Here is a 23386-nt window from a genome sequence, read left to right as displayed (position 1 = left end):
GGGATCTAACGAGCGCTGGCCACTCACAATAACGCCCCTCCCCGAAACTGAGGCCCACGGCTCTTAATTTTCGCAGTTTTCCTACTTTAATGCGGAAGGATAGAGAATGATAGCGACCTGGCCATCCCGCGCGATTACACTGTTAAAAAAGTTATGAATTTTCAAAGCAATTTTGATGACAATTTTACGAATACGGATATGAATTTTACAAACATTGCAATTTTCATAACTTGATGCGAAAATTCGAAACCGTTTCGTAAAATTGACAATTGTTGGTAATTTTAAAACCATGTTCTGAAAATTGCGAATCTTAAATGTTGATTTTGAGCACACAATAGTAATTTTCCGAATCCGATTGTAAATTTCATAACTAGCTCAAGAGGCGTGGCCAAGGGGCGCTGGTAGAGTCATCAGTAGCTGCCTCCGCCTCCCGTGGGACGTGGTAGCACAGCGGTAAAGAGCGTGCACCACAAGTCAAGATCCCGGGTTCGAAACCCGCTGATCAAAAGCAGATTCGTTCAATAAATGGCATAAGGCCGCTTGGGTGTTCATATACATGAACACTTAGTTGTGCTTTTGCTTAACTGCTCTAAAATGACCTCGCAAACGCGAATATGAATTTTCATAACATGATATGAATTTTCATAACGTGATTGTAAAACAATTTACAATCATTTGTGATTTTAATTTTCATAACAATTGTTTGTGAAAAAAAATGCCAACCAATGTTATGAAAATTACAACTGATTTTTTTAACAGTGTAATCAGCAGGCCCAGCAATTATCCGGAAAGCGGACCGGCCGCCGCGACACTGCCAAAAACAAAAGGCAACAGAGAAGGGAAGAAAAAGGAAAGGGAACTTTCTCTTTTGACACGCGCCGGTCCGCTGCCACCGCTGCCGCCACGCTGGGCGCGTGGCGTGGCGCGGGGTGGCACACTGTAGGGGTGCAGGCTTGTCATTAGCGGGGCTGGCGCTGGAACGGCCAGCCCCTCTCCACGCCCAAAGCCGGCAGGCGTAACCCGTGGGCAACGCAAAGTCGCGGAATATTAAAATCATTTTCAACACATTGAGCCAAACAAAAATGGCTCCAGCTGACGAGGGGGGCGGGGAAAGGGAGGGGGGGCCGGGTGGAGTGGCACGGCTCCAGCGAAACTCGCGCTCAGAAGCAGATCACGCGCACACACACACACACACGCGCGCGCACACACTCACAAGCACGGAGCCACCCACTCGGCGCCCCCTTGCCCCGTTTCGGTACACACGCGAGCACGCAAATGAAGCCGAAACTGTTCCAAGGCACAAATTGAATTAAAAGAGCGCGCTCCAACTTCCCCCCCTCCCCCTCCCTCTTTTCCAGTGGCTCCAGACGTGTTTGCCGTGCATTCCTTTGTCGGACTCATTCATTGGGAGAGGCAGCAGCCCGCCTCGCTTCGCTGTGCTTCGCTGTGCTTCGCTGCCGGAGCGCGCTGCCGCCAGCCGCGGCGCCAAAACTTTTCAAACGCGCGCGCTCCCTCGCCTCGCCCGGCCCCGCAGGCCCCGCCGCCCCTTCCAAAACAAAAGCGAGACAGGGTGAGGGCCGCGGCCGGCGCTTTCGTCCGGCCAGGCTCGGCCAGCGCGTCAAGACTGCCAGCGCCGCCCGCTCCTGAGAGGTAGGCAAATTGACACCTCGCGCGACCCTGCCTGGCTGGGGACGGGGGTCTCCAGGGAGTCCTCCGGGAGCCTTGCCCCGAGTCCTGCGGGAGCGCCGAGCCGTCGCCCCCGACTCGAATTTCCCCTTATGGAAATGGCAAACTCGGCGTGAAGAGGCGGCGGATTGGCCCAGGGCGGCCAGGCCTCGGCCCTTCGTCCTTCGTCCTGCGGGCGCCCTGCCGCCCTGCGCTGCCGGCGTCTGCAGGCCCTCCGACGCAACACCGCAAGGGCCGGGGGTGGCCAAGGGCAGCCAGCACACTGAGAGTCGCTTTCGCCGCGCCGTCCCTCTCGCACCGACACGAGACGCCGCGTGAGTGCGAGAGAGACAGAGCGACGAGAGCGACTCTCGGCATCAGTCCGCAGGGGCGGCCCCAGGGCTGGACCTCCCGCGCGGAGGGTGGACGCCGGTCCACGGGGCCGCGGGTCCGGCCAGCCGGAGGACTTCCGGTCCGTCCCGGTCCGACTTCCGGTCCGAGATAAGGGGAATGACCCGAGGGTGCGGCCGGTGCGCGGCCAGCCACTCTGAATGGCGATTACGCACCACCAACGGCCCGACGGCCGCCATCACCGCGGGGCCCGTCAGGCCGTCACCACACCAAAAAATAAATAATCACGTTTTAAATTTAAAAGAAAAAGAGACTGTCCGCGAAATAACAGCATTTCGCCATCCCGGCCGCTCGAGTTGCGAAAAAAAAGGACGCAGAGTCCTCCGGCCGGATAAAACGGCGAATTATCAGCCCGAGCAAACTCGATTAGAGAACGAGCCAATTAAATATCTCTCTCTGTCTCTCTCTCTCTCTCTCTCTCTCTCTCTGTCTCTGTCTCTGTCTCTGTCTCTCTCTCTCTCTCTCTCTCTCTCTCTCTCTCTCTCTCTCTCTCGCTGGTGGCGAGAGCAGCCTCGCGCGTCGACGCGCCAAAGACAACTAATTCATCTCCAAAAAGTGGCGCACATACTCGCGAGCCCATTACGCAGATTGGCGCTGCTCGCCACGGCCCGGCGGGGCGGGGCGGGGCGGGGCGAGGCGGGGTGCCGTGGCCCAAATCGCTGAGGCCGGCCGCACGCCGCGCTGTTTCGGAGCAATTAAATCTCCACCCCTTTCGGCCTTTCGGCCCCGCAAAGTTGGCAAACTACATCAAGCTGCCGGCGGACTGGCGGACTGCGGACTGATTCCGAGAGTCGTTTTGGTCGCCCTGTCTCTCTCGCTCGCATGCAGCGTCCCTTACGTGTGCGAGAGAGACGGGGCGACGCGAATGACTCTCGGAATGAGTCTGCTGGCGGACGCAGGGACGCCGCCACCGCCGCCACCCCGCGCGGCGAGGGCGCGCAGACCGCACCGCGAGGACTCCGTCAGCCTCCGCGGCCTTCCCCGTCCCTTCCCTCTTTCCGTCCTCTTTTTCCTTCATTCCCGCGCCGCCGCCATCATCGCTCGCGACAAGCTGCGGGGACAGCGGGCCGCCTCGTCCCTTCCCATGTGCGAACTACAGCCTCTCCCGAGACCAATTTGAGACCGCGATGCTCCACGCGGCTCCGCGCGGCTCCACCCGGGCCAGGGCGCCGCTGCTGCAAATCCACGCTCTCAATCTCAGTCGCTCTCTCTCCCTCCCCCTGTGTCTCTCTCTTTCCCTCTCGCGCCGACTGCAACGCTCAGCCTCGCACGGCCTCTCGCACGTCAAGAGACAGGTCTATTTGATGTGGTTGCGCCCCAGCTGCGGCCCTGGGCCACCCCCCCCCCCCCCCCCCCGCCCCGCCCCGCCCCGCCCTGTCGTTACGCCGGGATTACGTTGCACCCCGAGGACCGCACGGACCAACACAAAGCCTGCACCCTTCGTATTAATCACGTCGCGCTTCAAAGCGAAAAAAAAAAACCGCGAACAATGATTTACTTTTTAATTGGTCACCGCACTGTCTTGCATTCTTCATAAAACCTTCCCCTCCAGGCAGCACGTGGCGTATCCATCTCCTCCTGGGATTCCCTCCCAGGAATACTGGTCAATTCTCTAGGAGGTTGTTTTACCGTGCAGTGCCCGCCAGCACCCGGCTCCGCGTGGTCGCGACACTCCGAGTCCACTCCGAGTCCACTCCAAGTCCACTCCGAGTCCGCCCAAGGCATGCACGCCGCACTCCTTTTGTAATAAACGCGCCAAAGTGTTGGGGGAGGGGGGGGGGCATTGCGGGTCCAGGTGGGCGGGGAGCAGAAGGGGGCAGCCCGGACAGGGGTTGCAAGGGGCGCGATCCACATGCCGGTCACGCCTGCCGTAGTATTGTGCCTCGGAGTGCTCCGCGGGCCACCCCTTCTCCGTGTGTGTGTGTGTGTGTGTGTGTGTGTGAGCGTACGCGAAGGCTGTCCCTCTCGAGGGGAAGCAGGGAGTACCGCCCGGCCCGCCGGGTGGCCGCTGGGCCACTGGTACTTACCCCCGCACGGAGTGGCGCAAGTTCCGGGGCTGGGCATTGCGGCGTGTTAGTGCCGACGGGGAGGCTGGGCAGCCTGCAGACTGATTCCGAGAGTCGCCTTCCGTCGCTCTGTCCCTATCGCACCCATAGAGGAGGCCCCATAAGTGCGAGAGAGACAGCAACGGAAACGACTCTCAGGCCACTGCAAGCCATCCCGGAACCCGGAAGGGCGCTAGAATGCATGAAGCATGCGGTACCATCTGCGGCCTTTCGGCCCTGGGTTAGCCGCACAGTGGGCCAGAAGACCGGTGGATGCGGCCAAAACTGTAGACGCGTTTTATGAGCTCCAGATTCAGAGTCGCTAAATAGGAAACGAACCGAACGTCCCACCAACGAATTCCTTGTTCGGAGAGCAATCCAAAGGTGGGGTCACACGTTCGGTTCGAGACCCATTCAGCGACTCTGGAGCTCAAAACGCGTCTAGAATTTGGCCGCCTCCAACAGATCTGGCCCACTGTGGGCCGGCCGCAGGACTTCGTGTTTGTCTGTTTGAGTCGCACATTATGCGCGGGCATAAACACAGGGCTGCTAGAATCCCGAACTTGCGCAGAGTGGCGGGGCGGGGGGCGGCGGGGGGCGGATCGGTCGGGCGCTGTAATCCCACAGCCGGCCGGCCCAGTGGAGGCCGCAGAGCCCGGCCGAGCACAACCAGGGCACAACCGAGCCGACGACGACGCCGATGTTCGAACGGCGGCGCCTCGGCCCGGAGATCCTCCGACCGGGGAGCCCAGCCCAGCCCGGACGGCCTAGCGGGGGCTCCAACAACAAACTTATGGCAGCCCATGGCAGCCCGACCAGGGCGTGCGCGAGGAGGCCGCCATGCCGCCATGCGTCGCCATCCGTGTTCGTCCCGACTAGGCCGTGTTCGCAGCGACTTGCCCCGGGCACACTGGGGATTACTAGCACCGCCAGATAAGGACCAGCCTCTCCCGCGGGAGCACGGCGGGGAGGTCCTCCTGGAATCGGGTCGTGAGTCCTGCCGCCGAAGTCCTTCAGTTGCTCCGTCTCTCTCGCACCCCCACGCAACGCCCCATCAGTGTGAGAGGGAGAGAGGACGAAATTATTCTACGGAACGAGCCCCCGCCACATAATTACTCAACACAACGCCCTGGCAGGACCCTCCAGATGCACTATCGCAGGAAGCACGCGTGCGAGAAAGAGACAGAGAGAGAGGCCACTGTGCTGCGCGCTGCGCCCCGCCGTCCAGCCTTCGGCCCCAGCTGCCCGACAACTGGTGAGCACCTGGCCCGACCTGGCTGCACCTCTCGTGATGCAGCAGCAGTGCCCCGTGCGTCCCAACCCCAACCCATCCCCGGCCCAGCCCGCTCGGTCTCTCTCACACCTCTAGGAACGCCTAATGAGTGAGCGAGAGAGAGAGAGAGAGAGAGAGAGAGAGAGAGAGAGAGAGAGAGAGAGAGAGAGAGAGAGAGACGCACCCCGAGGGCAGGAGGCCGAGCTAAGTTTCTGCCACTCAGGGCTCCTCGCGCGCAGCTCCGCGACGCTCGCGCGTCTAAAACACGCAACACGCCGCGTCTGCCGAGTTTACAAGTACACGCAGCGAGCACGTTTAAGTAACCAGGCATCACAAACTCGGCAGCATCAGCAGCCGTGTTGCCGTGTTCAATCTCCGGCAGCGCACGCCTCGCACAGGCGCGCGCGCTGAAGCCAATAAGCCCCGTGATGGGCTCCGCCAAAACACAGACACACACACACACACAACACACACACACACACACGCACACAGACGCTGGGCCTGATATATTGGCCAACCTGCAGCGCTGCACTGGCTGCACCCCGATTAGGCTTCCGCCCGCACCAGCTCGCCGTGCTCCTCGGCCTGCTCGGCCTGCACACTGATTCCGAGCGAGTCGTTTTCGTCGCTCCGTCTCCCTCGCACTCATGGGGCGTCCCGTAGGCGTGCGAGAGAGACAGCACGGCTCTCGGAGTCAGGCTGCACGCCCAGGGCCATCATTATCGCGCCGGGGATCGCCGGGCGTGCCCCTCTCCTTGAAGGCCCCCAAGACCCAGGCGAAGACCCCCGGCCGGCCGGCCCGTCCGGATAGACACATCTCGAGGCGTCGGGGGGAGGAGGGCGTTTAGTGGCCGCCAGGGCCGCCACCCCAACTGGCGATGAAGCGATAAATATTTTTCGACGACGGTGCCCTGGCCAACCTGGTCCAGGTGCGGATCCAGGATTGTTCTAAGAAGGGTGTAAAGTATTTCCTTTTGCCGACTTACGCAGAAGCAAAGCAATGAGTTTTGCCTTTCGTCCAGGCGGCCTGTCTAGTATCCTCTAGGAGGGGATAACTACCCCTTCACCCCTCCCTTGGACCTGGTCACCCTGGCCGCCTGGAGTGGACGGGAGGTGCCCTCGACTCGACACCCACACGAGAGGCCCCCATGAGGCAAACGGCAAACACCGACATTCCGCAAAGGCCGCCGCCGCGCAGCTGCACTGCCGTTGTACTCGCATTTGGAATTTGTCCGCCGGGAGCTTATCAAACACGAGCCCCGCCTGGAGGCCGGGGGGCCGGAGGGGCTGCTTGGCCGGGCCAGCCGGGCCAGCCGTGGCGGAAACGGCCCAGGATCCTTACACGCCCCGCTGCAGCGCGCTGCTTGTTCCAACAGCGCAAATACCCTCGAGAAAGTTTGATTCCACAGAGCTGCCCCGGAAACAGGCGGAAAGAAAACGCCCTGCTTGCCTCGGCAAAACACACTCTCTTTCCAGCTCCGTCTGCACCATGGTCTGCACCATGGTCTGCACCACACTGATAGCGCCGGCCGGCTTGGACGCCAAGTCTGTCTCTCTCGGGGAGCCCGGCGCGACCCTTTGCGCCACGCGCCTTCCGGGAGACGGACGCGGAGTGGCGATGCGGCCAGTTCTAGGTCGCGTGACGCGAGCCTCTTGGCCGTGCCTCCGGGCCGGACAGGACGGGCTTGCTCGGTCACCTGAGCTGCAGCGGACACCCTAGCCGGCCACAGGGACGCGGGGACACCTTCAAGCAGGACAGCCATCCGCGCAACGGTGCCGCCGTGAGTGCCGCGCGGTGCGGCGCGCAACAAGCACCCCGAGTCACACTCCACGCCACACGAAGGAGTCTCCACGCCTTCCGTAATCCGGAGTACTTTGACACAGGTAAAAAAAAAAATTCTGAAAATTCTGATTGTTTAGTCTGAATTTTCACCCAAAATATTTAACAGTGTACTTCCAGCCCCACCATACCTGAATTTCCGTGAGAAAATTTTGCATTGTACCGTCGAAACTTGAAAAATTTTACAAGTACGCACCCAAATATTTCCAAGACTTTTTTTACGACCTTTTTTTTTTTAGCTCTTTCGGAGGTTTTCAGGACTGTTGAGTTCTCGTTTGCTGGAGCTCACTTCACTTCTCCGTCGATTTTGACGCAGAGAGGTGTTCCTCTGATTGGAATCCACACTGAGAAAACCTTACAAACTATTTTGGGCCTTACAAAGAAAAGTAGTTTGTATAACAAAGTATTTTGAGCATACATAAGCTTACAAAGTAAATACTTCGTAATTTACGAACTATTTCTTCGTATAACAAAGTATTTTAGTTTGTTATATGTATGCTCATAATACTTCGTAAGGTTTTAAGAGTGCAAAGTGGCGCTCGAGTGACGTCACCAGGCGGCCACGGGCGCGACAAACAGTGGCAGCACGGCGAGGACGGCGAGAAGGCCAGCCCGCCGACAACTTGGAATTGGATTCCCCGAAAGTGAGAGTGAACAGTGGCGCAATTCGACTTGGAAGCAACTTCTTTTTTTCCAGTGGGCGCGTGACGCGAGGTGTCGCTGGGAGGCCTACGGGAGGACCGACACGGCACGACAAATTGTCAAACGTCCCCGGGCACGTCCCCAGCCCGCCCCGCGGCCGTGGGGTTGGGGGGGGGGGGAGGTGCCGCGACTTCTAGCCCACCTTTCAGGCAGCTTGGCCTTGACTTGACTTGAGGGGCGGGTCCAGAGACAAGTTCGGGGGTCATGTCAAAGTTGCCTAATCACAGGGGCTAGGTGTGACTTTTTGCCTATCTTTCAGGCGCCGCCTTCATGGGCGCCTCCTTCTGGATCCGCGCCTGGCCGTGGACCCTTGGCGGAGGGGCGCCGTAGACAACTCGGGGCGCAAGGCGTGAGGTGGGCCTGCAGCCTGCTGTGCTGCCGACGGCCGGGGCTGTTCCTTTTCATTAGTAGTCGCGGCACAGGCCTCGCCCCGCCCCGCCGCGCCGCCACTGCACTCCGCCCCTCCGGCGCAAGAAAGACCGCAAAATCCCACAGCCAATCAGATTCCAGGCTTCCAGGACCCAGTGCGGCCGCAGCGTTTGCACAGGACGGGGAGGCCTACTGCTCCTGCACTGGGCGCAAACACAAGCCGACTCCAGACCGGCCGCGCAGCGCGCCACCCAAGAATTGTTCTTCGGGGTCCCGCGATAGTGCGAGAGAGAAGTTGGAGGAACTATGTGACGAAAGGCAGAGACGCCGAGGCGACCGCCCGCATCATCCGCGCCATAACACTCGATTTAACAAACTTTTGGATGTCCCTGAAAATCACCTCGCGGAGCGCCCCTTTCCCATGCAAAGCGGCGAGGCGGCAGAGGACTATCCTGCAGGCTCTTTCCGAACGGAGCTATCGCTCTCTGTCGCACTCAGGCGGCGACCCCTGGGGGTGCGAGAGAGGCAGAGCGCGAGGAAAGCCCCGCACAGCCTGCAGGCAGGCTCTGGCGGGCAGGCGTGCCACGCACAGAGTTTAGTGAAAACTTTGCCGAGACGTATCACTTTCATCAGTCACTATCGCGCTAAGCGGCCAAGTTTCCACCCAGCCCCGCCCCGCCCCGTCCGGGCACGCAGGAAAACGCAGATTATTCCAACGGATTTTCTCACACGGGTTTCCCTTGGTCGCGTCATCGATATTCATTAGCCTTCTGATATTGACTGTCCCGCATCGGAAGCTCGCCTCGGCGTGTCGACCCCTCGAGCGCGTCGAGCGCGCGGCTGGCCCAGCGAGAGAGAGCGAGAGAGACAGAGGCCCAGGCCTGCCCAGGTGGCGGCGGCCTGCCGCGAGCACTCGCCGAGCCGAGCCACCTGGTGAATGAATGAATGGGCTCGCTCCGTCTCCCTCGCACCCCTCGGCCCGAGCCTCGGCCCCAAGGGACGCCCTGTGGGTGCGAGGGAGACAAAGCGACTGCCGCACGGGGCCCTGAGTCATCGCGCCATCCCGCCTGGCATTTATGCCTGCAATGCAAACAGCGGGACGAGGTGCGGGCCGCGGGTACCTTCTCCCGCACTCGCACACTCTAACTTCTCACTCTCCAGCACTCGCACACTCTAAAACTCCCGCAGTCTCGCACTCTCAAACTCAAGCCAGTCTCTCCGTCTAGCCCTCTCGCACTCCCAAAACTCTCGCCTGGCGGAGATGAGAAGAAGGAGAAAAGGAGAAGAAGAGAGGGGGAGGGCGGGAGGGAGGAGGAGAGCAAACTCGAGTTTGGCCCCTCCGACACAAACGCCATACCGGCTGACTCGCCCAGCTGGGGCACCGAAACGCCACACGCCGTGGGCACAATTACAAAGACCCGGTGGCCTGGGCAGCTTGCGGAGCCTGGGCAGCAGCTCTCTCTCTCTCTCTCTCTCTCTCTCTCTCTCTCTCTCTCTCTCTCTCTCTCTCTCTCTCTCTCCACCCACAGGCAGACAGACAGGCAGACAGACGGCAGACAGACAGACAGAGAGTCTTTGGCTCAGAATTCGGAAAACCGCGACACAGTGGCGTTATCGCCTCGGCCCTGCAACACAGCAGCCCTATATACCACCCCTATCAGGGCTTCTTGGCCGAAGTTGGCGGATAGGAGCGTGGCGTGGCGAGTCTGCCGGGTCCAGCCCCGTGTCTGGGGCCCCGCACGGTAAAAACGCTTCCTGGGAATCCCAGGAATCTCCTGGAAACTCCTATACCTTATAACATAGGGCTCCTGGGAATCCCAGGTTTCGCTTTTACCGTGCGGCCGCTCCGGGGCAGCGCCAGGGGGCAGCGCCAGGGGGCGGCTGGCTGGCCGGGCGGACGGCGTCGCGCAGAACGGGGAAGGCGTTCCCGGCGAGGTCGACGCACTCTGCGAAGGGGATGGCGGCGCGACGCCGTGTGGGCCACCGGCTCGGCCACCGGCTCGGCCACCGGCTCGGCCACCGGCGAGACCGCAATGATGAGCACAAGACTGGGTGGCATGTATGACAGCCCGCCCCGCCCCGCCGGAAGGCATCAGCGGCGCGGTTCAGAGATGATATCGCGGGCGGAGTGGTTCGGCACTCCGGGGCTGCAGGTACGAATGACGCAGGCTGGCTGGTGGCCGCGGGCGTCTGGCTCGCCCCGCCCTCCCTCGCCCTCCCCCGCCCGCCTTTCGCGGTCAAGCACGCGCAAGCAGAAAACTTGGCAGACTGCGGACCGGTCCGATCCAGCACACTGGCAGGCCGGCCACTGCTCCGGCGCTCTGCAGACTGATTCCGGGAGTCTTTCTCGTCGCTCGCTGCCTCCCTCCCACTCATCGGGCGTTGTTGTGGGTGCGAGAGAGAGAGAGAGAGAGAGCGACGAAAACGGCTCGCGGAATCAGTCTGCTGGCGGCGTCGGGCTGGCTGGCCAGCCCAGCGTCCGTCCGGCCGTAACGTACTCAGTCATGATAATAAAACGGAGAGAGATAGAGAGATAGAGAGAGAGAGAGAGAGAGAGAGAGAGAGAGAGAGAGAGAGAGAGAGAGAGAGAGAGAGAAGCAGCAGCAAGGATAATCCACCTGCGAATAAGCCAGGGGCCAGCGCTGCTGCGAATAACGGCGAGGGTCTGCAGCGCCGCGGCGGAAGGACGAAGGACGAAGGTCGGCGATGACCGCCCCGATGGCGACCCGTTCGTACACACGCGTGTACTTATGCAGCACCACATCGCGGTCCCAGCGCGTCGCAGCGCCGCCGGGCCGCATTTATCTCGCGGTGGAATCCCGGCGCACTCACACACACAGACAGACAGACAGACACTCACATACACACACACGCGCGCGCGCGCGCGCGCGTTTGCGCCCCGCTCGGATTAGATGCGGCCCACCTGTACGCCCGCCAGACCGCGCGGCAGAGCGAACAAACAACAACTCTCTCTCCAGACAATGCCACTTGATCAACTTCCGTCACGACGCCACTGAGGCTGATAGTAGCGCCAGCACCGCCGAGCGCCGCTGCCGCCGGGGCCCGCGAGCAGTCCGCGGTGAGCGCGACACGAGCGAAAAACGACGCAACACACACACACACACACACACAGCAAAGATAGCAGCGCTGTTGGGCGTAGCTTGCGGCACAATGGACCTCCCCAGGACCACACACTATGTTCCTCGTTCCTCGCGTGTTCAAAAAAAAAACTGAAATAGAAACAAAACACAAAACGGGAGAAAAATGTAAAGAGTATGCAAAAAGTGGGAGTGCGGCACCTCATTTAAATGCGATTGCGAGATTGATTCCCGGAACGACGACCAGATGAGGGCCAGACCCTCAAAGTCGCCGCCGCAGCTGCGCGCCACTCCCGCCCCAAAACTCGTTGGCCATCTCTCTCTCACCTGTGCGGAACGCCCCCTGAGTGGGAGAGAGACAGAGCGACGAAAACGACTCGGAATGAGCCTGCAGGCCGCGGCGCCGCGGGGGCTCCAGGCCCCAGTGGTGCGGCAACAATGAGAGACAACAACGGCCAGGGCGACGGCCAGCGCGGCCTGCTCCGGGACGGCGGGACAGACCGCCAGGCCCCCCACCGCCATGGCGCCGCCGCGGTCGCCGCCGTGCGGCCGGCCGGCGTCGCCGACACGTCGCTCTGTCTCCCTCGCACTCATGGGGCGTCCCGTGCGGGTGCGAGAGAGACAGAGCGACGAAAACGACACTCTCCGGAATCAGTCCGCTGCGCACGCTGCGCACGTTGACAATGCGTTCCGCCGAGCCGCCGCGGGCGTGCAGCGTGCACGCACTCGACCGTGGCGGCGGCCAGGTGTGATCCCCCCCCCTCCCCCCGCGGCCGCGACGCGCACCGCACCTGCGTACGGCCGCTCACCGCGAGCTTTACCGTGCATCGCCAATCGGACACCAAATGGCCATTCATTCACCATTAATCATCGTCGGGGCGTCGTTCGGCAGGGCTCGGCAAGGCAGGCGATGCGGGTGGCACCACACTGCCAAGCCAACGCTCTGGCGACGCCACGCCGTGCCGCGCCGTGCCACGCCGGTCGCTAGCAGCCCGCATGCCAAAGTGTGGCGTTTAGCGTCGCGTCTTCAGTGTGTAGTATCATATAGCCAGGAGACCGGTTGAGGTGGCCCAAATCCCGGACGCGTTTTGAGCGCCAGAGTCGCTAAATGGAACTCGAACTGAACGTGTGACCCCACCCCCCACCAATCGATTGCTCTCCGAATGAGGAATCCATTGATGGGGTCACACGCTCGGTCCTGTTTAGCGACTCTGGAGCTCAAAACGTGCGTCTGGACTTTTGGCCGTCTCCACAGGTCTTCTGGTGCACTGTGTAGGTTCAGTATAGGAGGCTCCAGTGCAGCAGGCTGTGCTGGCGCCACTTGACCCCGTCCCTCTGGACGAGCTGGACAAGCTGGGCAAGCTGGAGCTGGACAACCCCGCTTGCTCTTCGCTTCCGCCCAGCAGGCGCTGCGCTGATCTGTGCCGCCGGGGCACGCCCGGGCACGCCATGCAGGGCCAGAGGCCAGAGGGCGGATGGAACTTCCGGCGCGGGGGCGGCGCGGGGATGCAACATCAACAAATCGACCCCCTTCCCTCCCGGCCCAATCCACTGCCCCACATCGCGCCGCCATTCTTTGGAGTTTGCCAAGCGAGAGTGGCAAGTGGGGCGGAGTAGCCGTCCTAATGTATCAATCCGACCCCCCCCCCCCCCCCCCGGGGGCGTCTCCCCCGCAATCCGACATTTGGTTTGGGCTCGGCTCAGCTAGCCTGCAGACTGATTCCGAGAGTTGCGTCGCTCTGTTGCACCCGCGAGGAACGCCGCATGAGCGCGAGAGAGACAGAGCGACGAAAACGACTCTCGGAGAGTCTGCAGGCAGTGGCCGCGGCCAGGCTAGGGCCAAAGCAAGGGCAGCAGCACCAGAACAACAACAACAAGGGGGAGGGGGCGGAACAGAAGTGCGCGCGCGACTCCGTCGATGGCATGGCAAATGGAATCGAGGCGCCAATTTCGCGTCGAGGGCCCGGCGGGGCGGGGCGGGGCGGGGCGGGGCGGCGGGATGCTCTCCGTCAGTCGTGAGGGCCTCCACGTCAGAGCGCGGCGACAACGCGGCCCCGACAACAGGGCCCCGGGGGGCGCGAGGCAGCCCCGGACTGCCGGACATGGGGCGCACGCACGGTCCGGCGAAAAGTTAATTAAAATGAATAAACCAGCACAAAAGGTGGAAAAGCAACATGGAAGTTTGATCGAGAGCGCTTACCTCTGTTGTTTTTTTTTTTTTTTTTTTTCGTTTTTTTGACGGCCAGATTCATTTCTCTATTTGCTTTACACCCTTTCATTTATTCCAAATGGTGTTTCAGTGCCTTCGGTAACTTCACTGTTACGAAATTATCCAAAAACACAGATACACGCGCGTGCACGCACACTGGCCTCACTGGAAGCTAAACATCATTTTTCTCCGTTGGGTGCAGTCGAGGCGGCCCTAGTGGCGGCCCCTCGCCGAAGCACGACCGACCGACCGCGATGATAGACGGGACACGCCAACGACACTCACCCTCACACGCACCCTCACACACCACTTTCCTCCCCTAGGCCGTAATACAGACTAATGATGAACTAATGCCCCGCAACGTCCCCGCGATGCCTTGGCCGCACGCAGCACGACAACGACAGGCTTCACTCGACGACTCACCGATCCTGTTTCCCAAATTACTGCAAGGAAATTTTATTTTTTCCACTTTTCCGACGAGTGAAAGTATTTTCGGCAGTGCCAGGTGTCCGCTGCCCAGCGGGCTCGGCGGCGGAGCGGCGCGCAACACTGAGATTCGGACTGCAAAAGCGGCAAAAGCACACAAAGCAATTACGGCGCGTTTCACGGCGTTTCACGGCGTTTCACGAGCGCCGCGTCCCCGATCGCCCCGACCCGACCGTGCGAGCGGGGTGCTTCTTCGGCGCGTCGCGCTCCGTCTCTCTCGCGCTCGCGCCGCGTCCCGTCCGGGTGCGAGAGAGACGGAGCGACGGAGCACTGCGTGGAAACAGCCTGTTCGTCCCTAAGTCTCGGCGAGTCCCTCGAGCGCGTCGTCGCGACGAGCCCCTCCCGAGATGATTAAGAGACGAAAAAATCAACCCCCCCCTCTCTCTCTCTCTCTCTCTCTCTCTCTAGAGCGAGGTGGTGCTCCATAAGGGTGGCTGCCGGTGACAAGACGGAGTCAAAGGCCTGTGAGTAGTTATCCAGAGAGAGAGAGAGAGAGAGAGAGAGAGGGGGGGGGAGGGGAGGAGGAGCCGGGGGAGAGAGGAGAGGAGGCTCGAAATCAGCGAGGGGCGCTAAACTGTCTGCCCCCCCCCCCCCCCCCCCCCCCGGTCGCGCACCTGACCAGTCATGCTCGACTCAGTTCATTTCAGCAGACGTCCCGGACAAAGAAAGCCGAAATGAGGGAAAGAAAAAAGGACAACGCGACGCCGCCGCTGCCGCTGTTCTGCGATCGCGACGAGGAACCAAATTTTGCGACGACTACACTCAGCAGGTCGCCGCCGGCGGCGCGATGGCACAATATGGACGACTCGCGCGTCCTTTGCCCTGTCCCGGTCTTTCACCCCGGCAGACTGATTCCGAGAGTCGTTCCCGTCGCTCTGTCTCTCTCACACCGTCACCCCGTGGGCGAGAGAGACAGAGCGACGAGAACGACTCTGGCGGCATCGGTCTGCAGCACTGCCAAAGGGCGGTACGTAGTACTACATGCGTGGGCCGAAAGAAAACACGAAATAAACCGTGAAAAATAAAGTGGAGGTACACAACAATGACTGTCTGCTTCGCCCCCGCGTCGCCTTTATACGCCCCCTCTCTCTCGGCCCAGCGCGGCCCAGCGACACCAATTCCTTTCCCCTTCTCGTCACCCGCGGAGTGAACGGGCGTGGGGCTGTGTGCGCGTGGCACAGGCGTGGGATCATCACGTATGTCGCGGTGAGGCGCCATATTGCAGTTGTTACACGCAGGGGGGCGTGCAGCCCTGGCACCAGGGCGCCACACTGTTCGTGCCGACAGGTCAGGCACCCCCAAACGCAACCACAGCACACTCACTCACACACACACACACACACACACACACACACACACACACACACACACACACACACGCCGAGCGGCAATTCAATTGTTGGCAGACGCAGCGGATGCAGCCCCCTCGGCTTCAGCCCCCCCCCCCCCGCGTTCAGTACAGTACTGTTACCAGTGTACCCGCGTCCGCGACCGCCGGCGTACCCAAGAGAGCCGAGTGAGCCAGCCCGGCTAAATCAACCCTCGGCCATGCCTCGTGCGCCCCGCGGTCTGGGCGGGTCTGGGCGGCAAGTACAGCGCCGTGGTGCTGCACTGTGTATTCAAAGTGTATTCACTGTGTACTCACAGTGTATTCACCGTGTATTGATCACCGTGAATTCACAATTCACAGTGTATTCACCGCCACGGCGCCGCGACGATACCGCCAGCCGATTGGGCTCGGCAAGGGCGGCGCCGCGCGAGGGGCGGCCCGCCTTCTTCGCCGTCCTCTCTCCCTCTCTCTCTCTCTCGCACTCGTGGGACACAACGAAAGAGTGCGAGAGAGAGAGAGGGAGAGCGGGAGCGAGGTTCAGCCCTCTGAGGTTATGAAGAATGGCAGGGCGACTTAATCGAGCGCGCCGCCCCGCGATATGTGCGCGAGCAGACAAAAAGGGAGGCGAGGCAGCGGGGCCCTTCCTTCCCCCCTCCCCCTTTTTTGCGCCCTTTCTGACGATCGTCTGACTCACTGACGCCGCGCGACGGGCTGTCGCCGGTCGGTCGAGACGCGCGATCTAACAGGGATGCGTCTCGGCACGGCACATACCGCAAGAGAGAGGGAGAGAGAGAGAGAGAGAGAGAGAGAGAGAGAGAGAGAGAGAGAGAGAGAGAGAGAGAGAGAGAGAGAGAGACAAAAGGGCCAGGAGAAGGCTGGCGCGCACGTCGCGGCGCCATGGCTGCGCGCTGCGCGTTGCTTGCTCGCTGCGGGGGCGGTAGGGGCGGACGGCGACAAGGTGGCGTAGCACGCCAAAGGTTGGGGCGTGGCGCGCCGAAGGGTGGCGGGGCGGGGCGGGGCGGGGCGGGGCGGCAGAATTCGTGTTCTGCATTTTATTCCGTCGGGGAAGTGGGGGCTTATTGGGGTCAGCACCCCACCCGGTGGGTGAAATATATAAAATTATTCGCGGCAGCACGGAGTGTAGCGGTGAGGCCCCCTTTCCGTCCCCTAGGGGCTCCAGCAGACACATTCCGAGAGTCACTCCGTCTCTCTCGCACCCATGCGGGCCGCCCCTAGAGTGCGAGAGAGACAGAGCGACGACTCTCGGAGTGAGTCCGCTTGGTGGCGCTCGGGGCACGCGCTGTTGTGGGCTAAGCCTAGCTGCCCTGCCCTGCCCTGCCCGGCCCTGCCCACTCAGTCAAGGGCCGCGGCGTGATGACCAACTCGACACGCTCGCTGCAAATCCGCGTGTGAAACGCCGAGCGCCACGCCCCCCCCCCAGCGGAATTTCTGGCTCGTACACACACAATAACAGGGTGAAAAAATAAACAGAAATAAAATCGGGCGGAATGAAAAATGAAGCACGAGGCAAAATCTCGCTAAATTCTCTGGACGAAGCTCGCTGTTTCGGATTACCTAATGATGGTGACCGGACCCTGCGTGGGGTCTGTACCCTGCCTGGTATGATTCGCGTGAACGAGACACGACAAGCCCGATAATCGAGCAGCCCGCCACCGCCACGCCACCGCCACGCCGGGCCACGCCCCGAGTGAGAAATCCGATGTCTCGTCACTCCGTGGCGCCGATACGCGGTGTGACGGGCCGAACGATAACAGATAGCGGCCCTCGCCGGCCCATTGCCACGCCATTGCCGCCTCCCCTGGGCCCCTCTTGGGGTCCGCGGGCCCCTCGGAGGGCCCCCGCGCCCCGCCCTTACATCATTCCGCCCAAATGATTTTTCTCCGCGAGCCCCGGCGCCCCGCACACCCCGCACGTGGGGCAGACGCAGGCAACGCAGGCAGGCGCCCATTCGTTTGCCGGGGCGCCTCCCCCCCCCTCCCCCTCCTCAGCACCAACCCCCCTCCCCCTCTCCCAGCGGCATGCCGGTCAAAAGCCTAAAGCCCAAAGCCCCGGCCGCCGTGCCCGTCGGCCCGAACATTTTGCTTGAAACGCGAAAAGTGCGGCGCTCGCGGTTGCCGCGGCGCCGGTCAAGGGACGGTGGGGGAGGAGAGTGAGTGGAGAGAGAGAGAGAGAGAGAGAGAGAGAGAGAGAGAGAGAGAGAGAGCAGAGAGAGAGAGAGCAGAGAGAGGGGCGCAAAGAGAGTCCCGCACGGCCGCGATGCAAAATTCACAAAGAGTTGATATTGCCGAAGACTGACTGACCGCGAGGGGCGCCGGCGGCGGCGTTGGCGGGCCGCTCGAGTGATTCCACCTTTCCTTTATCCCCGTCTCTCTCCCTCCCACTGCCTCTCCTTGTCGCTCTCGCGGTCCTTCATCAGCCGCTCCTAATCTGCTTGATCGGCCAGCCATAACACAATCACACCGACCATTCATTCTCTCCTCTTTTTCGACGAGGAAATTCGCAGCTCTGCGGCCTGGCGGCCCAGCGGCCCGGCCCGGGGCGGGGGAGTGGGAGAGTGAGTGAATCAGCGAAAAGAGGGCGGGGACGGACGTAATGGGCGCCACGGCCGCACCGCCACGGATCCACCACCACGGCGCCATGTCCTGTATGTCCAGCGGCTAGGGCTAGTTGCCGCCAACACTGGGGCGGCCAAAGCGGAGAGGGCCCTTCCGCATCGCTAGGGCGGGCAGGGAGGCAAAACACACACACACACACACACACACACACACGCGCGCGCGCGCGCACGCACACACACACAAACACACGCACGCACACACGCACACACGCACGCACACACGCACGCACGCACACACGCACACACACGAACGCACGCACGGACAACCCGATCACGAGGAGGCGCAGTGGAGCCAAGTGCTGGGCGATAAATAAATTGCCTAGCAATTTCGGTTGTCATGCTTTGATGGATGGCGGCCGACGCGGTGGCCGGCAGTGGCGGGGCGGGGCGGGGCCCCGGGGGGCAACTATCAGCGGCGCAAGGGGTGAAGTCGGCGGGCAGGCACGGCAGGCAGAAGAGCGATGAGGCATCGGGACAAGGCGGACCCGACAGTATTTGCAAACGCCATGGCTTCGACGGCCGCGGCTTTCTCTCTCTTTCTCTCTCTAAATATGCAGATTGCTCAATGAGGCGGCGCGGGCGGAGCACTGGCAGAGCGCCGCGGCGGCGGGCCTTAAAAATGGCGGCGCATTAGCAGTGGACCTCGCGGCCGAAACGCGCCGCGCCTCGGCGTTGCGATGCGAGTTGCAGCACAGTGGGCCAGACCGGTGGGGGCGGTCAAAATCCCGGACGCGGTTAGAAGTCCAGAGTCGCTAAACAGGACTCGAACTGCACGTGTGACCCCACCAATGGATTTCTCGTTCGGAGAGCAATCCATTGGTGGGGTCACACGCTCAATTCGAGGGACTCGGGAGCTCAAAACGCGCCCGGAGTCCAGAGTCCGGAGTCCAGAGTCCGGAGTCCAGAGTCCGGAGTACAGAGTCCAGACACTGCTCGACTTACCACTGGCGGAATCGGCCCGGCAGAGTGGCGCAGCCAACACTCACCTGGAACAGAACACCGGAAATGAGAGGCGCTTACAAATGGAGGATGAGTCGTGACTTCCCTGGGCGAGCACCGCACTGCGCGCCCCCCGCCCAGCCCCCCCCCCGCCCCGCCCCGCGGCCGCCACCACGCCCCGCGGCACCAGCTGCAAGGCAAACTTGGGCCGGCCCGGAATCAAAGAACAGCGCTGAACAATTTTCAATCAACGTTCCCAGAAACGCAATCCTTTGAGAGACCCCCAGCCCCACCACGCCCCGCGCCCCGCCGAGGGAACAAAAAGGGCAAAGCTGGCAAGCCGCGGGTCGGAAGCCCAAACCCGCGTCAGAGAAACGTTTCTTGCGGTCCTGCACTGACAAACCTAGCGTGGGGAACGCCACAAGGGTGGAGACCGCAAACTCTGTGCCGAGACCCGAAAGAAAAACCCGAAAGTTCGACACCTTTGCAGTTCGAGTGTGGACTTCTCCACACTTGGTTTCACAGTGTGGGGCCGCGAGGTGGCCGCGGGCCGCGAAGTGAGTCCGCGAGGCAATGGACCGCGCAGTTCATACACCCGGCCAGGCCGAGCAAAGGCCGAGCAAAGGCCCGGACCAGAACCAAGCCGGGCGGCGCGAAGCCTCTAGGACCGTCTAGGACCGGTTCCAGTGTGCCTCCCAACAGCGATACCTCCGGCCTCACCGGAAAGTCCCCCCCCCCTTCCATTGCACGCTGATTCCCAGTGTGCTCTTTCTCTCACGCACTACCCTACACTGTGATTCCAAATGCTTTGACTGTGAGCAGTGTACTCGCGGTGCGAGAGAGATTGAGCGGGCGCGGGACTGCCAGAGAGTTTACCCGTGTGGTGCGAGAGAGACAGACCGCCAATCAGCGCCACGCCACTTTGTGTGTCGCAGTCATCAAGAGGCAGCGAGCGAAAAGGACAACACAAATAAAGCAAGTACTTTATCAAAGGGGATGACACACTGTACAGGCCCTACTCGCGGCCTTTCATTCGGACGGCTCGATAAAGCCCCTGAGCCCCGTGGGGCTGCGGGGCCGCGGGGCCCCACCGTGCGCCATGTGGTCCGCCACACGCACATGCACACACGCACACACACACACACACACACACACACACACACACACAACAAAACACGTGGAAAGGGACGTGATAGCGACAACGCGCGAGACCAAAAACCACGCCTCTTTACAGTACCGTGGCGGCGGCGTGGCACAGGTGGGACCTAAGCATAAGCAGAGCACATTTCGGCGGCCGGCCCAGCATCATCACGGGGAGGGGGCGGCTCATTGTGTCTACCAAAAAAGCGTCTACCATTAAAATATTAATATTTCTAATAAACATGCCTTTTTGAAAAAAGCGACTAACTTTAAACATAAAAATATTGAATAAAAATATTGAATAAAAATATTGAATCAAAACATTGAATAAAAATATTGAATTAAAATATTGAATTAAAATATTGAATTAAAATATTATGCTGCTGTTCATGGTGGACGGAGCGCGCATAATGTAAGATCTGCCGCGCTAGAGAAGGATCTGTTGCGGGTAGCGAAAGATCTGTCACGTTAGAGAAAGATCAGTTGCGGGTAGCATAAGATCTGTCGCGTTAGAGAAAGATCTGTTGCAGGTAGCGAAAGATCTGTCACGTTAGAGAAAGATCTGTTGCGGGTAGCATAAGATCTGTCGCGTTAGAGAAAGATCTGTTGCGGGTAGCGAAAGATCTGTCGCTTTATAGAAGGATCTGTTGCGGGTAGCGAAAGATCTGTCACGAGCCCGTTAGGTTAGGTTTGGTTAGGATAGGTTGGACCATAGTTTTCACTTCGACATGATCGAATATTTTTATTCAATATTTTTATTCAATATTTTTATTCAATATTTTTATTCAATATTTCTATTCAATATTTTTATTGAATATTTTTATTGAATATTTTTATTTAATATTTTTATTGAATATTTTTACGTTAGCCGCTTTTTTAAAAACAGCTAGTTGGTTAAAAATATTAATATTTTATTGGATGACGCTTTTTTGGTAGACACAATGACGCCATCTCCACGGGGACGTGGGTGTGGGCGTGTGTGTACTTCCCCGCAGAGTACTCTACGTCGGCCCGGCTCGGCCTGGCCCGGTGGGACAGATGACACACGGCAGGGCCACGCCGGGTACTTGGTGATCCGAGTCATGTCGACGACGACGGTCTCCCCGTCGGCCCGCCCGGGCCCGCCGCCCGATGGCAGTCTTTATCCCTTTCCCGAGGCGTGGCCCAGGCAGGGCGACGCACGTCGTCTAAGTACACACACACACACACACACACACACACTAAAGCGCATACATTAACGGCCGCGCAGCGAGGGCCCGCGCCTTGGGGTTGGGCGGGTTGGGCATGCAGCACCTCCACACGGCATCGTACCTCACAGCCTCGCAGGGGTGCGAGAGAGACAGACAACGCCCGAGAGATTGAGAGATGAAGAAAACCTGCAGCAGCCATCATCCTCAAGCGACAGTGTCGGTAATACGGGCGGAAACCTCGACTAGATGAGACACCGCCGGAACGAAGCAAGTTCGGAAGCCAGTTGAGCCGAGTCGGCTGTTCGACTTCATTCCGCACTTGCTTCGCTTCGCCTCGCCGTGCCGGCAGGCCGCGGCAGGGCGCCCCGTTCCGCCGGGACATTTGGCGGCGCCTGGTGGCGCGCACCACTGGAGGCCGACGGCACAGGCCGACGGCACAGGCCGACGTGGAGGCCCCAGAGTTGGGAAGCTGCGCGCGGCATTTGAAGGCAGCCCTCATTTGAATCGCAAATACACGACGCGGCAAAATAATTCATTTCGACCTCATATCTCGGCGGCAGGCGCCTCTGCCGCCGCATCCGCCGCGGCCCTGCCCGACTAATCGGAACGCCAAAGATAACGATTCGCGCGTCCGGAACGCCATGCAGGCCGCCATGCAGGCCGCCATGCAGGCCGCCATGCAGGCCGCCACACTGTGAAACCTAGAGACCTCTACACTTGAAACGCGGAGGAGTGGCGTTTGCAGTCTCCGCTCTTGGAAGAGCAAAGTTTGCATTCTCCACAGTTTAAGTGTGGAGTTCTCCACGCAAAGGGATAAGGGCTCTGTGAGCTACCACACTTGCACTGCGGAGACGGCAAACTCCACACGCCCAAGTGTGGCGTATACATCTCCGCACCAGGAAGTGTGGAGTTTGCCGTCCCCACACTCGGTTTGGCAGTGCATCCAGACTGCCATGCAGACCGCGGAGAAACACAGAGAAGCAGAAAAAGGCACGCAAATTTGAAGAAAGAAAAAAAAAACGTTGCACTCCTTTCAAAAAAAAAAAAAAAACTGGCGTCATTTTTTTTACTTTTCCCCTTGCCATTTTTCCTTTAGCTCATTTCGCCTCCCCTTTCTTTGCCCTTCCGCAAAGGTGACTCGGAAACTTGTTGTCGAAAACGGCTCCCTCCTTCATCCACTCATTTCCGGCCCGGCTTTGATCTTCATAAGCGAGACAGAGACAACAAAAAGCGACACAGGGTGGCGCAGGCCGGAGCGCGTCAAAGACAACGACACGAGGGTGCCAACAACAACAACAACAACATCAACGACACCAGCAGCAGCAACAACAACAACAAGAGTGCCTTTGCCGCGCGCGGACCCCAATGGCATTCGTATGCACCGCTCCAATTTGCACTCGCCAACACGTCACCCATTAGGGACGGAGAGAGAGAAACGGGGGAGAGAGAGAGAGGGGGGGGGGCGACGACGGTGATCGGGTCGACACACCAGCGGGGCGCCAGACAGTAATGGTGCTGCTCAATTAAATTCGTTAGGAACGGGATCACAGTGGGCACACAGCAACGCGACGCCACGCGACGCCAGCCACCCTCGCCACAGCAGCGCCACGGTGTCAAAAAGACGGACACACGACGCGTCACTGCCGACGCTCTGCGGCTGCACTGTCAGCCCAAGTGGAGACTTCCACGCTTACTGGTGAGGAGTGATTCTCCACACTGGGACGTGTGGAGTTTGCAGTCTCTTCACTTCAAGTGTGGAGTAGCTCACAGAGCCCCTATCTCTTGGCATGGTGCAAACGTGAAGAACTGCAATTGATGTACGTATGGAGACTGCAAACTCCGCATCCGCACTTCCAAGAGCGGAGACTGACACACTGGGTTTCACAGTGTGCCGCTAGAAGGCGCTCGGCCCGTAAAGGAAAGTCGGGGGCCAAATCAATCTGGATCGGGTTCGGGAGTCCCCGACGGCGACACGACGACTTGACTTGCAGCGGTACAAATAATCCAACACTCGCGCTTCCTTTTGGGGATTCTGTGCCAGCACACTGCCAGCC

At 60.3% G+C, this 23386-nt stretch overlaps 1 protein-coding gene across 1 annotated transcript in view; it reads right to left on the bottom strand.

The window, feature by feature from the left end:
* Window positions 1-23386, bottom strand: part of LOC117650866 — a 118116-nt gene that overhangs the window by 77378 nt on the left and 17352 nt on the right. The window lies entirely within an intron of this gene.

The sequence above is a fragment of the Thrips palmi genome, unplaced genomic scaffold (assembly GCF_012932325.1).
Source record: "Thrips palmi isolate BJ-2018 unplaced genomic scaffold, TpBJ-2018v1 HiC_scaffold_5, whole genome shotgun sequence".
NCBI classification, from domain to species: Eukaryota; Metazoa; Arthropoda; class Insecta; order Thysanoptera; family Thripidae; genus Thrips; species Thrips palmi.
The sequence above is the reverse complement of the archived record's forward strand: the minus strand, read 5'-3'. Positions and strand labels throughout refer to the sequence as shown.